This window comes from Dermacentor variabilis, chromosome 10 (assembly GCF_050947875.1).
Source record: "Dermacentor variabilis isolate Ectoservices chromosome 10, ASM5094787v1, whole genome shotgun sequence".
Classification (NCBI taxonomy): domain Eukaryota; kingdom Metazoa; phylum Arthropoda; class Arachnida; order Ixodida; family Ixodidae; genus Dermacentor; species Dermacentor variabilis.
This window is the reverse complement of record NC_134577.1, coordinates 56,928,740-56,944,568: the sequence shown is the minus strand read 5'-3', so window position 1 is coordinate 56,944,568 and position 15,829 is coordinate 56,928,740. Positions and strand designations below refer to the sequence as shown.

Below are 15,829 nucleotides of genomic sequence, written 5' to 3'. Positions count from 1 at the left end.
TGTGGTGATCAAGTGGTTTCCGGCTCACATGGGCACTGACGTGTCGGAACGCGGGAACGGGAACCACAACGAGACGGCCAACTCGGCCACGCGAGGACTAACCAACCGCGCAGCTGCAAGCACGGCCGACTCGGAATGTTGTTCGCGGTGCAGTGCCAAGGACAAGATGACCACCTTCAACGAGGCATTGGTTAGGTGTGAAAATATGGCACAAAGAAAGAAAGGTTATTTACAGAGATTTACAAAATAAGGCGAGTAGCATAGGCGTAATAACAGCCAAGATGGCGAGGAGCAAGTTCTACATCATCCTCGTCGGTGCCGACCTAATTGTGCACTCTTGAATGATTTCTGGCATTTACGTGCCAAAATCACGATTTGATTATGAGGCAGGCTGTTGTGTGGGGACTCCAAATTAATTTGGACCATTTTAGGTTCTTCAACAGGAACCCAAATCTAAGTACATGGTCGGAGAGCACATCCAATAATACATGCTAACTTAGTTTTTAATTCAAGTCGATCGCGCCTTTGGGCAAATACATTGTCTAAAGATTGTGTTAATGGGTAAATACACGCGTCGTCGCTTAATTCATAACGTTCCATGAAATGTGGGGCTATTAATCCTTCTGACCAAACCTTCCAAGACAGACACAGTTTGCACATTAATGACGTTGGAATTTAAAGGTATTGAATAGAAAACTGAAAAAAATTGCTTTAGAATATGAGCAGAGAAAAGTTACCTCACCTTTACTTGACATTACGTGACACTGCAAAAAAGAGCATGCTTGCAATTAGGCTAAATATGCATGTACCGCATGAAGACGTTAAAAATCTCGAGATAACCGACAGCAGACAGCACAGTAATTAAATAAGATGCCAGATACATATCTAAGAAAGGAAACGTTCTGGTCAATTTGTACTGTACGCTCATTTATACACATGATCAGCAGCGGTCGTTCCACAGACTATATATATATATATATATATATATATATATATATATACAGGAGGTATTCAGAGACCTGTTTTGGGGATAACAGTTAATGGAGAATACCATAGTAACTTGCGATTCGCTGTTGATATTGCCTTGCTTAGTAACTCAGGGGACCAACTGCAATGCATGCTCACTGACCTGGAGAGGCAAAGCAGAAGGGTAGGTCTAAAAATTAATCTGCAGAAAACTAAAGTAACGTTTAACAGTCTCGGAAGAGAACAGCAGTTTACGATAGGTAGCGAGGCACTGGAAGTGGCAAGAGAATACATCTACTTAGGGCAGGTAGTGGCTGCGGATCCGGATAATGAGACTGAAATAATAAGAAGAATAAGAATGGAATAGGGTGCGTTTGGCAGGCATTCTCAGATCATGAACAGCAGGTTGCCATTATCCCTCAAGAGAAAAGTGCATAACAGCTGTGTCTTACCAGTACTCACGTACGAGGCAGAAACCTGGAGGCTTACGAAAAGGGTTCTACTTAAATTGAGAACGACGCAACGAGCTATGGAAAGAATAATGATGGGTGTAACGTTAAGGGATACGAAAAGAGAAGATAGGGTGAGAGAACAAACGCGAGTTAATAACATTTTAGTTGAAATCAAGAAAAAGAAATGGGGGGGGGGACATGGGCAGGACGTGTAATAAGGAGGGAAGATAACCGATGCTCAATAAGGGTTACGGACTGGATTCCAAGGGAAGGGAAGCGTAGCAGGGGGAGGCAGAAAGTTAGGTGAGTGGATGAGATTAAGAACTTTGCGGGGACCACGTGGCCTCAATTAGTACATGACCGCGGTAGTTGGAGACGTATGGGAGAGACTTTTGCCCTGCAGTGGGCGTAACCAGGCTGATGATGATGATGATGATGATGATATACACAGGTTGTTTCAGCAAACACTTTAAAAAATTCCTCAAGGCTCCCTGTGGCACCGCTAGCAGAATTTTAGTTCATGAGCTCGTCCACTCTAAGCGGCGTACTCTACTTGCACAAAAAATTCAAATCCATAATGAAATGACTAACAAAATTATCTAATTAAGATTTCAACTAGTTACCTTATGGCCCACATTGCAAGTTACAAATTATAGTGGTGGAATGTGCCAGGATAACACCAGTTTCAAGAGGTTAATTTGAAGTTTTATGTTTGAATGAATAAAAATACATTTTTTGAAAGTAATTGGAACGCCAATGCATTTCTTCGCAAACTTCAGGAATTATCTCGAAACTGGTGTTATCTTGAAAATTTGTTCCAAGTGGATCTGCCTTGCAAACTCCACGGCTAGAATTTGTTAATTGCAATATGGACCATAATATAATTAGTAAAATATAGTTAGTGACTTTTTGTTAATTAGTTGATTATGCATTTCTATTTTTCGAAGTAATGTCCGCCTCTTCGAGTGGACCAGGGCATGAACTAAAATTCTGCTAGCGTTGCCACAGGGACCCCTTAAAGAATTGAATTTGTTCGCTGGAACACCGGGTATATATATATGTATATATACTGTGACACAAGGTTTAGGCAGTCAGACTCTTCTTTAGTCTTCCGAGTGCGAAACCCACCACCAGACCCCGAAACGGTGATAATGAGTAAGTACAGATGAGAATATGCAGCGTATGAATCTCTCGACACAGGCTGTGTACCTGACGACTGAAGGGTAGCCCGCGTAATCCCTATATTTAAATCGCGTGACCGCTCTTACCCAACTAACTACAGGCCAATCTCGCTCACTAATATTGGCAGCCAAACTGCTCGGGCACATGGTTTCATCTCCAGTCACGAAGTACTTGGAGGAAAACAATTTCTTTTTTGCGTGGTAGATCTTGCGGAACGCCGTTATTTGAGTTAATTACCGACACTGACATTGCTGTACATGATATGTGCCAGATTGAGGCCGTCTTTATTTTTATTTTGGAAAAGCTGCCGACAAGTTCTCTCACGCGCTCGGCTCATAGAAAAGCTTACCAGTCTTAACTTAATCAATCACGTAATCAATTGGATAACTGAGTTCTTAACTAACCGCTGTCAAACCATTGTAGTTAACGAGAATAATTCCCCATTAGTACACGTGAAATCGGGAGTGCCGCTCCCGATTTGTGCTCGGACCGATTTCATTTCTGATTTACATTAATGATATCGCTAATTTTATGAAATCCACTGTAAGGTTATTCGTAGATGACTGCGTGATATATAAAAAGGTGACTAACACTGAAGATGCTAATAACTTGGAGAACGACCTAAACTGGTTAGATAAATGGTGTCAGGACTGGCAAATAGAAGTCGACGTGAACAAAACAAAAACTGTCTCTTTCACTAAAAAATTGAGCCTAATAACGCATCACTACACCCTAAATAACAAATCATTTCAGCATGTATCTAACTTTCAATACCTCGGTGTTCATTTAGCGTCTGAGTTATCATGAAACTTACATACTGACACTATAACTAGCAGCGCTTTTAAAACAATAGGATTCATTAGGCGTAACTTGCACGTCGCCAACTCTGCCTAAACTTTTAGCTTATAATACACTAGTCCGCCCGAAACATGAGCATGCTTCACAAATCTGGAACCCTCACCAGGCATACTTCATAGATAACTCGAATCTCTTCAGAACAACTTGTGCTCATTTCATAACAAAGACCTTCTCTCGGACATCTAGCATTACCGAAATAGAGATGTCCATAAACTTTCCTTCTCTGCAATCGCGCACACTACTCTCACTTTTATCTCTCTTTCAGAAAGCGCATCACAACGGCTCCCATCTATCTGTACTTGCCAAACCCGCCCACCGAATATTCGCTCGACTAGACCACGAATTTAAATTGGAACCTTTCTTCGCCAGAACAAACCTGTATTTATATATACCTTTGGTCCTCGCTGTTAATCATTGGAACCAACTACCAAAAGATATTGTCTGTATAACAAACTATGACGAATTCGCTCGCAAAGTAAAGCTTCATCTTGGTGTTTGAATGTAACTGTCTCAGATTTGTTATGTGCTTATATTGTCATGCTAAAACACTCCATAACATGCACAAGTTCGTTCACTTGACTACTATTTTAGGATGTGAATGCTCAGCCTCGTCAGCTTGTTCTGTTAAGCTTTCCTTTTTAGTTGGTAAGATTTGTCTTTATAGTAGTTTACGTTGGTTTCAACCTATATATCATTTTCGTACTCGATTGCTGAATTGATTTAAGGTGTGTATACTACTACCCCCTCCCCCCTATGTAATGCCTTCGGGGTCTTTAGGGTACGTGATTAAACAAATAAAGCTCACACTATTTTCTCCACGTGCGCAGGCGGCCAGCCAGGCAGCGACTTCGCCAAGAAGGAAACACCGAACGAATCGTCTGAGACCTGAAACGTGAACGATCTCCGAACGACGATAACGACGCTCCAAAGAAACATCTACAGGAGTAACGCGATAGTTCACGTGGGATGTTTGTTCCTTAATAATGTAGGGTCCAAGGAAGCGGGATTCAAACTTCTCACAGAAACCGGGTGTACGAATGGGGGCCCAAAGGAGCACTTTCGCTCCAGGACGAAAGGAGATGTCGCGACGAGAGATTTCGTAACGTTGCTTCCGATCTTGCGGACTTCTGTGTTGAAGCGAGCACGTTGACGGCATTCGTCAAGTCTCGAGACGAACTGTTCGGGTATACTGGCCGAGGTGTTAGTTGAAGCATTTAAGAAAGCGGCGTCGATGGTCAATGTCGGTGAACGACCGTAAACTAGGTAGAACGGTGAGTACCCCGTAGTTCGTTGGATAGTGGTGTCATGAGCAAACGTCACAAAAGGTAGAAGTTTGTCCCAGTTGTGATTTGGCATGATATACGTTGATATCATATCTGTTAGTGCACGATGAAATCGCTCTGTTAAACCATTTGTTTGAGGGCGATATGCGGATGTCGTCTAACGAACTGTGCCACAAGCTTCGAGTACTTCTTCGATCAATGTTCACATGAAAGTCTTGCCGCAGTCACTTAAGAGTACACGAGGTGCACCATGACGTAGCGCAATGGCATCCAGAAAGAAGTCGGCAAGGTCTGAGGCTGAACTAGAGCGTAGAGAAGCGGCCTCTGCGTAACGTGTGAGATGGTCAAGAGCTGTCCCGATCCATCGATGATCAGGCAGCGTTATGGGAAGAGGGCCGGCTAGGTCTATCCCAACGATGTCAAAGGGTTTTTGGAGACATGCAATGGGCTCTAAAAGGCCAGAAGGAGGCAAAGTCAGTCGTTTCCGCTGTTGACACTGGACACAAAAAGCGACGTACTTCGTAGACATGCCTGGCCAAAAGAAACGGCTCTTAACGCGGTGGTATGTTTTGTGGAAACCCAAATGGCCAGAAGATGGGTCGTCGTGAAAGGCTTCAATGACATGTGTGCCCAGCAAACATGGAAAAACGGGTGCCCAGCGGTGTCCGTCGGAGTTGTAAATGTAGTAGCGCAGTACACCGTCGTCGAGCTTAAATAATCGCAGTTGTCGACGAAATCTGGCATTTGGTGCAGAACTAGTTCCGCACAGGCGTTGGATGATTCTGTTGCAGTAGGGATAAGAACGTTGACACGAGCCTAGCTGAGGGACGCGATTGGAAGATAACGTGCCAGTAACCGCTAGGGGTAATAACGAAAGTGGTGACTTAGCCTCATCATCAAGTGGCGAGCAATGGAGAGATGTGTTCGAAGATAACAGTGGCAGGGGGCAGCGAGAGAGAAGCGTCGGCATCTTGATGCTCTTCCTCAGACTTGTAGATAACGTCAAAATCGTACTCTTATAATCGGACCACCAACGACCAAGGCGCCCAGACAAATTTTTGATTGACGACAACCAGCATAAGGCGTGGTGGTCGGTCATGACCGTCAAGTGGCGTCCATAAAGATATGGTCTCAAGTTTTGTATGGCGCAAACTACTGCGAGGCATTCCTGCTCTGTGATCAAGTAGTTCTTTTCAGCAGCCATTAATGCATTACTGGCACAGGCAACAACTCTCTCCCGTGTGGTGGTATCCCGCTGTAGATGGACAGCATCGATTCCATGGCAACTAGCGTCATCATGCAAACAAGTTGGTGCGCTCTCATCGAAGTGCCAGAGGACAGGGTTGGTGGTTAATGTTTACTTGAGGGCTTGTAAAGGAAGTTCGCAGTCGTCTGTCCAAAGGAAAGCAGTGCCCGACGTAAGCAACTTGTGCATCGGCGACGCCATGGCAACAAAATGACTGAGGAATCGGCGGAAGTAGGATGCCAGGCCCAGGAAACATCTTAATTGTTTTTGATTTTCAGGGCGAGCGATGCGAAGCACGGCAGTAACCTTGTCGGGATCTGGTCGAACGCCATCTTTACTGATAAGTTGGCCCAACGCTTTGATGTTCGTTCTGGCAAAATAGCACTTCTTTGTGTTCAGTTGGAGTGTAGCGTTAGAAATGCATGCTAAAACTCCGTCCAAACGCTCAAGGTGCTGACGAAAAGTTGTACAAAAATAATGATGTCCTCTAAATAACACAGACAGGCCTTCCACTTAAGGCCGCGTAAAACTGTGTCGATCATGCCTTCAAATGTTGCAGGAGCATTACATAAACTGAAGGGCATGACGTTGAACTCGTAAAGTCCGTCTGATGTTGCAGCGGCTGTCTTGTCCTTGTCCTCTTTCGTGTATGGGTATTTGTCAGTACCAGGATCGGAGGTGTAGACTTGAGAAATATTCCGCATCACGGAGGGAGTCAATGACATCGTCGATTCTTGGCATCGGATATACGTCTTTGCGCGAGATCTTATTAAGTGCTCGGTAATCAACGCAAAATCGTACAGAGCCGTCCTTCTTGTGGACGAACACAATAGGAGACGACCAAGAACTGGACGATGTCCGAACGATGTCTCTTTTGAGCAAGTCATCAACGTTATCCGCAATGATCTTCCGTTCTGCGGAAGACACGCGATATGGGCGGCAGCGTATAATCGAACTGACTTCGGTTTCGATGCGATGCACTGCGACGGAAGTGAGCCCCAGAAGCTTGGAGTAAACGTCAAATAAAGCTCTGTGTTTTTGCAGTAGTGCCAAAATGTCTTCTTTCTGCGCAGCAGTGAGATCGGTATTTATGGCGGCCATTAAAGCAGTGGCCGTAACGTGGTCATCAGTTGTGGCAGACAAAGGTGGGGATTCGGTGTGAAGCGGTACCATCGAAAGAGGTTAGTTGTCAATAAAGCAAATCACAGTGGTGCGCTGGGAGAGCACAACTGACGAAGAAGTAGGCTTACGAACAGAGACGAATGCTCTACCGTCCCGAAACCGCGCCAGGCTAGGAGTAAAGCTAAGCCCACCAGAACTGCAGCGACCGCTCGGCGCAAGGAACACATCACCATTAACAATAGTGTCGGAAGTCAGGGTTAGAATATGCTCATTGCCCGCAGGATTGAAACAGTCGGTAGAAGTGACCAAACGTAGGCTGTGAGCATCGACATCGGACGAACATTCAGTGTCCGTCATATGAATAGTTCGCTGACGGCAAGAGATGAAAGCTGAGGCGGAGGACAGGAAGTCCCATCCTAATATCATCGCGTAGGTACACGAAGATAGCACGACAAACTGAATGTGGTGAAGAATGCCATCAATGAAAACACGCGCAGTGCAAACACCGGAGGCCTGAACAAGAACTGCATTAGCACAACGAAGGGGAGGGCTACTATACAATGTCTTCACTTTTCGCAAACGATAACACAAGTCAGTACTAATAACGGAAAGCGATGGACCTGTGTCAACCAAGGCTTCATTTCTGACACCTTCAACACACACCAAAGTACATTTGACGGGCGCTCCGGAGTAGTTTCACGTTGTCCAAAGCATACAGCTTTCCCTCTCGAAGCTGCACCATTTAGTTTCCCGGGCGGTGATCGGAGGACTAAGTAGCCGGTCTAAAAGGGGAAGAGAAGCGCCGCATCGGTGATGGAGAGTGACGATGCGGGAAACGCAATGAACCGGCAGCGTTGAATTCCTGCGGAGACGGGGAACATCGCGAATAATAATCGCAGTAAGAACACCGACATTGTGGTACCAGGGCAAGAAAACTCATCCCTTTCAAACCCGTCATAACCACGTCTTTCATCTTGCTGATGGCGTCTGCAAAACCTAGAAATGTGGACATGGATGCCGCAATAGTAGCAAACCGGTCGAGGTGGGCTCCATGAGTTGTAAGAAGGAAGAGGTCGTGGCGTTGTAGTGACATGATTCAGGGACCCGTGCGGTGCTGGTGCCTGTTGTGGTGGCTGCATCACGGGTGGCACTATAGGGGCAACCTGAGTGTAAGTTGGCCTAGGGATAGGGTGTGGGCTCGGGACTTGCACGCAGGTCACGGCAGCTATCTCTACCTTCACGATATGGCGTAGGCCGCCACTAGGAGGGGTCATATGGACCTCAGGAGGGGGCCATCAGGCAGCCAAATGGAAAAGAGTAAATTCAAGATGTCAAGAGCATCTTTGGTTATCAGGTACAATGAGTGGAAAAAAAACTTGGCTGGGCGTTACGCATTTGTGAACGGGAAATAATTGCACAGAGAAGAATAAAGCGTTAGTGGAATGCATAAGCGCTGATATTAAGGGTTTCAGGAATGGAGCTGAAATTATCGTATTAGGCCGCATGAATGCACACATACAGGATTTAGATGGCTATACCGACCGCAGCGGGAAGTCAATGCTAGACCTTTGCGAGCAACATAACATCGTTATCGTGAATATAGGGCCCAAGTGTGAAGGGCAGATCACGTGAGAAGTGGGAAACCGCCAGTCAACCATTCATTACTGTCTGATGACAGAAGGAATTCATGATAAGTTGAGAGAAATGGTCATTAATGAGGAAGGGTATAGCAGCATGGGGAGTGACCATAAACGCATCATTTTGAAAATGGGATATGCATTTGGGAAAGAGAGCAAGGAGTGCGACCTTCGTGAGCAACATAACATCGTTATCGTGAATATAGGGCCTAAGTGTGAAGGGCAGATCACGTGAGAAGTGGAAAACCGCCAGTCAACCATTTATTACTGTCTGATGACAGAAGTACCTCATGATAAGTTGAGAGAGATGGTCATTGATGAGGAAGGGTATAGCAGCATGGGGAGTGACCATAAACGAATCATTTTGTAAATGGGATATGCATTTGGGAAAGAGAGCAAGAAGTGCGAAATGGCCAGTCCAAATTTGAACGCTGAACAAATGACAAACATAGCCACTAGAGTCGAAGAAGAACTTGGCAAATGGCCAAATGAAGAGTGGGAATACAGTGAGTTTCGAAGTGTAATAACGACGGAAATACGTAAAGAAAAAAACATGTTCGTTGGAAAGAAAAAGAAAGAAACCGAAAAGCTGGTGGAACAGGGAGATACGCGAAGCGATCGCCGAAAGATAGAAAGCATCACGAGAGCACAGGCAGCCAAAGAAGGCGCAGTTGCCGCAGGATGAAGTAGCCAGTAAATGGGAGATATAGAGGGAGAAAAAGTGTATGGTTCAAATACTGATGCAAACAAAATTAAAAGGTGAAAGTGAACGTTGGTTGTCAGAAATACGTGAGAAAAAGAAGGCCGCACCAGGAATATTTGGAACCACATAAGATCATTAGGCAGGAAGTCAACAAAAATACAAAATATCCTAGACGAAGATAGAAACAGAATGGAAGGAGAAGCGGCAATAAATTACATCCGAAAAATAACAGCCGATTCTTTCCAAGGCAATGGCAAGGTTATAGTTGAAGAAAAAAGAGCATGACAGAGACCCAAGTGGAAAAGGAGCTGGTGCTGAATAATTTCAACTGGAAGAAAGCGGATGAGAAAATTCCTAAGCGCACAGCCACGGGGCAAGACGAGGTTCCCGTTACGCTGATTAATGAACTAGGACCAAAAAGCAAGGAAGCTCTGGTGAAAGCAGTGGGAAAAACTTTAAAAGATAGACGAATACGGAGTCAAAGCTGGGGGAAGAAGAAGAAGAAGAGCACGGAGCAGACACGTCACTCACATCGGCTTCGTCTTTTTCGATGTTCCGCTGGCCAATTTTTCGAGGTACGACGATTTCATGCACATCATCAGATTCGTGTAGTTGCCCAGACTCGACTGATACGAAGTTTTGCGGTGGGAACCAATTTTTGACAATTTTATTTGACTTTCTCTGTTCATTCCAGTACGGGCGGAGCTAACCCTAGTGAGGATCAGGGCCAATTAGGCCTTGCCAGCCTACGTGCCAGGCGGACATGGCAGACTGCCGTATAGAAGAGGAAGAGGACAACAACGACAAAGATTTCGGTTGGCACGTGGCTACCGGATGACGATCCCGTGCTGGAAAGAAGAGCAGCAACGCGGCCAACGCGACGCCAAGTACCTCGCAAGCAAGGGACCCGTCACCAACACCGGCTTGATCAAGAATTGTATAGTCAAGGCCTCAAGGATGCCCCAACTGCCCGAGGAGCATCGGAAGATTATAATGAGGCCACGAGGAGGACTAAATTTGAGCAATGCAAGTAACACCGCTATTTGAACCGCTGTGATCGAGGCTTCAGGCCTAACGGCAGAGCAACAAAGTGAAGACATGGTGCGCCCCAACTTCACACAACATATCGTGGTGGTGAGCACGCCTGAACCAGACCATGCGGCAAGTTACATAAGAATCAAGTCCTTCAATATCGTGAAAACGAAGTACGAAGTCAATGCGTACGAGACGGCCCGGCACGCCACGTGCAAAGGGGTGATTAGACGAGTCGACATCAGGGACTACCAGTCCACTATTGCAAGGAATATCGTGCATGAGTGCAACCCGCTTGCTTTGGCCGCCAAGCGCATCAAGACGTCGGGCTCAGTCATCCTCCTCTTCGATGGACTGAGAGTGCCAAACTTTGTGCGCTACGGGCCGACCTTGTGGAAATGTTATCTCTACAGGAAACAATTTGATATGTGCTTTACTTGTGGTAGGGTAGGACACCACTCGGACGTGTGCCCCACGCCGGATTCTGTTTAGTGTAGAGGGTGTGGAGCCCTCAACCCACGAGCGGACCACGTTTGCACGCCCAAGTGCAAGTTCTGCGGAACAGACCATCCCACTGGCGAGAAGGCGTGCAAGCAGAACGAAGAGCTGACCAAACGGGTAGTAGAAATGAAAAAGAAGGCACAGCCGTGCCCTGCCAGCGTAGCAGTAGCCAGACCAGTAGGTCAAAGCAACGAACCAAGCGAGGGAGGTAACTCCGCCGCCCCGAAACAAACAGCAGTAAGCCCCGAAACTGTCTCGGTTTTCTCAGTCCTCAGCGAGCTGAAAGAGGTAATCAAATAAATTAGAGAGACGACGGAAAGGACTAATATTAAAGTGGATAAACTATGGAAATGGAGGTTAACAGCCGAACAGCGATTCAAGAAACTCGAAACGAGGTGCGACGATGACGAATTCTTGCCGTCAGAATAAGAAAGCCTAAAATCACTCTACGGAACGTCAGGGGGCGCTCCAAAGAGATCTATCGTGGGCAACAGCAAAATTAACCCACCCAACAATCATGGATTGCGCCCACAGTTTTAGTGTGTGGCAGTGGAATTCTCGCGGATTGCTCAAAAAAAGGCATCGCTGCGCCAATTAATTAGATTGATGGGGGTCAAACCAAAAGTAATTAATTATGTTGCAGGAAACTTTAGCGAACGAAGTAAAGCTAACCGGGTACAAATGGGCATGTAGAGATAAAGATTGCAGGGGGGGGGCGGGATTGGACACCCTCGTTCGCAAAAAGCTACCCTCTATCGAACACGATATCCATCTCGGATTGAGTAAAATCGCGTATATCCTAGTATAAGTCGTACTCAAAAGGCACAAGGGCAGGGCGCAGAGTATCTTCTGCCTAAACATTTATAGCAGTCCCACCTACAAGAAACAAAGCTTTAGGGCACTTTTCAACAAGGCACTCGCAGTCGCAAAGAGCTCCCCGCTCATCATCGAAGGGGACTTTAATGCCTCCTACCAAGCGTGGGGATGCGCTTGAAATACAAAGAAAGGTGAGGGGTTATGGGACCTTGCCACGGACCTGGGACTGTGCCTGATCACCGATCCGGCTTTCCCCACCCGCTGTGTCACGTTCACGTGCAGGGACTCTACACCCAGCCTAACTTTTGTCAAAACCTCGAAACAAGCTAGTTGGGAAAACTCGGGCACCGATCTAGGCAGCGACCACTATATCATACATGTAGGCGTAGGTATGCCGAAACAAGAGATTAGAACCTTTCGGAGCACAGACTCCTACCTTTTTTAGCAAAGTTAGATGGAAGAGACTAGAATCGGAACCGATAGAAGCGTGTAGACAGTCCTTTCAGACCTGGATCAGCCAGCTCGAAGAGGACCTCAGGGAGGCCACTTAAGAAATTAAGACCGAAGAAAACATAGGGAGCACAGACAGTAGGCTCGCACATCTGATCGAGGCCAAACAACCCATCCTGCAAAGATGGAAAACACAAACACTGAACCGAAAGCTCAGGAAAAAGATAGCGTTGCTAAACAGACAGATCGAGGAGCATTCGAGAACGCTCGTGAAACAGCAGTGGGACGAAGTTTGCGACTTGGCAGATGGCAGAATCAAACATGGAGGCAGTTGGAACATCCTCAAACATCTATTGAACGAGAGCGACACTAAGTCAAACAAGAGAACGGCAATTACAAAACTAGTACATCAAGTCAGCCAGCACACGACTCAGGAGGTAGTCATGAGACAGCTCGCGGACAAATATCTTCCGCTCAAACAACCGGGCGATAGCGACGAACGAGTGGAGTTCATGGGAGGACCGTGCGAGGAAATGGACCGCGATTTCACCGAGGGTGAGGTACGGGCCGCCCTCCATGGTCTCTCTAGTATATCGGCAGCCTGACCCGATGGTATTACCAATAAACTCTTCATGAATCTAGTCGATGAGTCGATCACTTTCTTGACGGATCATTTCACCGAGTTGTGGAGAAAGGGTGGCCATCCGGAGGAACGGAATATGGCCAACACCATTCTCATACCAAAACCGGGTAAACCACTCCATCTGGATAACCTACGTCCAATCTCGCTTACATCGTGCATAGGCAAAGCTATGGAACACGTTATTCTCAACTGACTCACTAGATACGTGGAGCAAAATGACACACTCCCGTATAACGTGATCGGTTTCCGCCCCAGACTATCGGCTCAGGACGCCAGGCTACTGATCATACACCAGCTCATACACTTTAGCCCGGTGCACGCGAGAGCGATTCTGGGACTATACGTCGAAAAGGCTTTTGATCGCATAGAGCACAAGGCTATCCTCGAGGTCCTGTCCGAGCTGGGGTCGTGTGAGAGGCTATTCAGCGTAGTCAAGGCGTTTCTGGGCGGTAGGCGAGCGAGCCTCACGCTAGGAGAACTAAAATCGAAGGTGATGAACCTGGGAAACAGGGGCCTCCCGCAAGGGGCCGTACTTTCGCCCATGTTATTTAATCTAGCAATGACCAGAGTCGCGAGGAAACTGGAGAGTATAGAAGGTATACACATTGCAATATACGCCGATGACATAACCATATGGAGCGCCAACGGTAACGTAGGCCAAACGGAGACCAGACTGCAGGAGAGCATACACGCCGTGGAAAGCACGCTAGGCGAGATGGGGCTCAACTGTTTAGCGGCAACGTCGGAGCTTTTGGTCTTAAAACATCTCCGCAGAAGTCGAAGACCCACGGGCTACGTCCCCGGGGTCGAAACCAAGATTATCTTACGCTGTCACGACGGATCCGCGATCAAGCAGGGGGAAATTATTAAAGTTTTAGGCTTCCACATAGCAGCGGGAGGTACCAAAATCAATTCCATTCAACACATTTCAAACAAGACGAACATCATTTCAAACAAGAAGTCATCAGGTTACTAAGGAGAATCAGCAACAGGCACAGAGGCCTGGATGAGGACAGCGCTCTAAGGCTAGTGCACTCCTTCGCTCTCTGTCACTTCACCTACGTGGCAGGTCTATTTAAATGGTCGCAGGCCGAGCTGAACGAGCTTTTGTTTCAGCGAAGCGGGTGAGGTAGTCCGTCGCCACGACGATCCACTTATTTCTGGTTATTGACGTCAGAAAGGGTCCCAGCAAGTCCATCCCGATCTGCTGAAATGGTCGGCAAGGAGGCTCGATTGGCTGTAGTAATCCGGCTGGCCTTGTCGGCGGTGTCTTGCGTCGCTGACAGTCTCGGCATGTTCTGACATAACAGGCGACGTCGGCGGTCAGGCGTGGCCAATAATACTTTTCTTGTATCCTCGATAGTGTCCGCGAAAATCCGAGGTGTCCAGCGGTCGGATCATCATGTAGGGCATGCAATACTTCTGGACGAAGTCCTGACGGGACAACAAGAAGGTAATTGGCGCGGACTGATGAGAAGTTCTTCTTCACGAGTAGATTGTTTTGAAGTGTGAAGGAAGATAATCCGCGCTTAAATGGCCTGGGGACAACGTCGGTTGCGGGAACTGTGCGATGGCAGCTGTCTTTTGCGGGTCTGGACGGACACCAGATTTGCTGATTACGTGGCCTAGGAACAAAAGCTCATAGTAAGCGAAGCGGCATTTTTCCGGCTTCAGAGTAAGCCCTGGCGACTTGATGGCCTCTAGTACTGTCGCAAGCCGTCTGAGGTGATCGTCGAAATTTCCTGGGAAGACGACGACGTCATCCAAATAAACGAGACAGGTCGTCCACTTCAATCCTGCTAACACCGTGTCCATGACGCGCTGGAACGTTGCAGGCGCCGAGCACAGTCCGAATGGCATAACCTTGAACTCGTAGAGGCCGTCTGGGGTGATGAAGGCCGTCTTTTCGCGATCTCTTTCGTCGACTTCTATTTGCCAATAGCCAGACTTGAGGTCCATCGACGAGATGTATTTAGCGTTGCAGAGCCAATCCAATGCGTCGTCTATTCGTGGGAGGGGGTATACGTCCTTCGTGATCTTGTTCAGACGACGATAATCGACTCAGAAACGTAGGGTTCCATCCTTTTTCTTTACCAGGACAACAGGGGATGCCCACGGGCTTTTCGACGGCTGGATGATGTCGTTGCGCAGCATTTCGTCGACTTGTTCTCTTATAGCTGCATCTTCTCGCGGCGAAACTCGGTAAGGGCTCTGGCGGAGTGGTAGAGCGCACTCCTCGGTGATTATGCGATGCTTGGCGACTGGTGTTTGTCGAATCCTCGATGACGTCGAAAAGCAGCCTTTGTATCGTCGGAGCAGATTTCTGAGCTGCTGTTGCTTAATCACGAGGAGACTTGGATTAATGTCGCAGTCTGGTTCGGGAACCATCGTCGTCCGGGTAGATGCGGCGGAATCCGAGAGGACAAACGCATTACTGGTTTCCAGAATTTCCTCGATGTACGCGATCGTCGTGCCCTTGTTCATGTGCTTGAACTCTTCGCTGAAGTTTGTCAGCAACACTTCAGTTTTCCCTCCATACAGTCGAGCGATCCCTCTTGCGACGCAAATTTCACGGTCTAGCAGTAGACCTTGGCTGCCTTCGATGACGCCTTCTACGTCAGTGGGTGTTTCGGTGCCGACCGAAATAACAATGCTCGAGCGAGGCGAGCTGCTCACTTGATCTTCGAGAACACTCAAGGCGTGGTGACTGCGAAAGCTCTCCGGCCAGAAGATCAAGCGGTATCGCTTGATCTTCCCACAGCGTTATCGATTTTGACTTCAGGTCTATGATTGCGCCGCGCTGGTTCAGGAAGTCCATGCCGAGAATGACGTCTCGTGAACACTGTTGGAGGATAACGAAGGTGGCAGGGTAAGTCCGGTCATGAACGGTTATTGTTGCCGTGCAGATTCCAGTCGGCGTAATGAGGTGTCCTCCAGC

General features: G+C 47.3%; 1 long non-coding RNA gene across 4 annotated transcripts in view; it reads right to left on the bottom strand.

The window, feature by feature from the left end:
• The window catches only part of LOC142559552 (uncharacterized), a 96,578-nt gene that overhangs the window by 60,815 nt on the left and 19,934 nt on the right, over window positions 1–15,829 (bottom strand). For all 4 annotated transcript variants that reach the window (XR_012823155.1, XR_012823157.1, XR_012823154.1 and 1 more), the window contains exon 3: window positions 743–764. This is a non-coding gene — a long non-coding RNA (uncharacterized LOC142559552). The remainder of the gene's footprint in view (window positions 1–742; window positions 765–15,829) is intronic.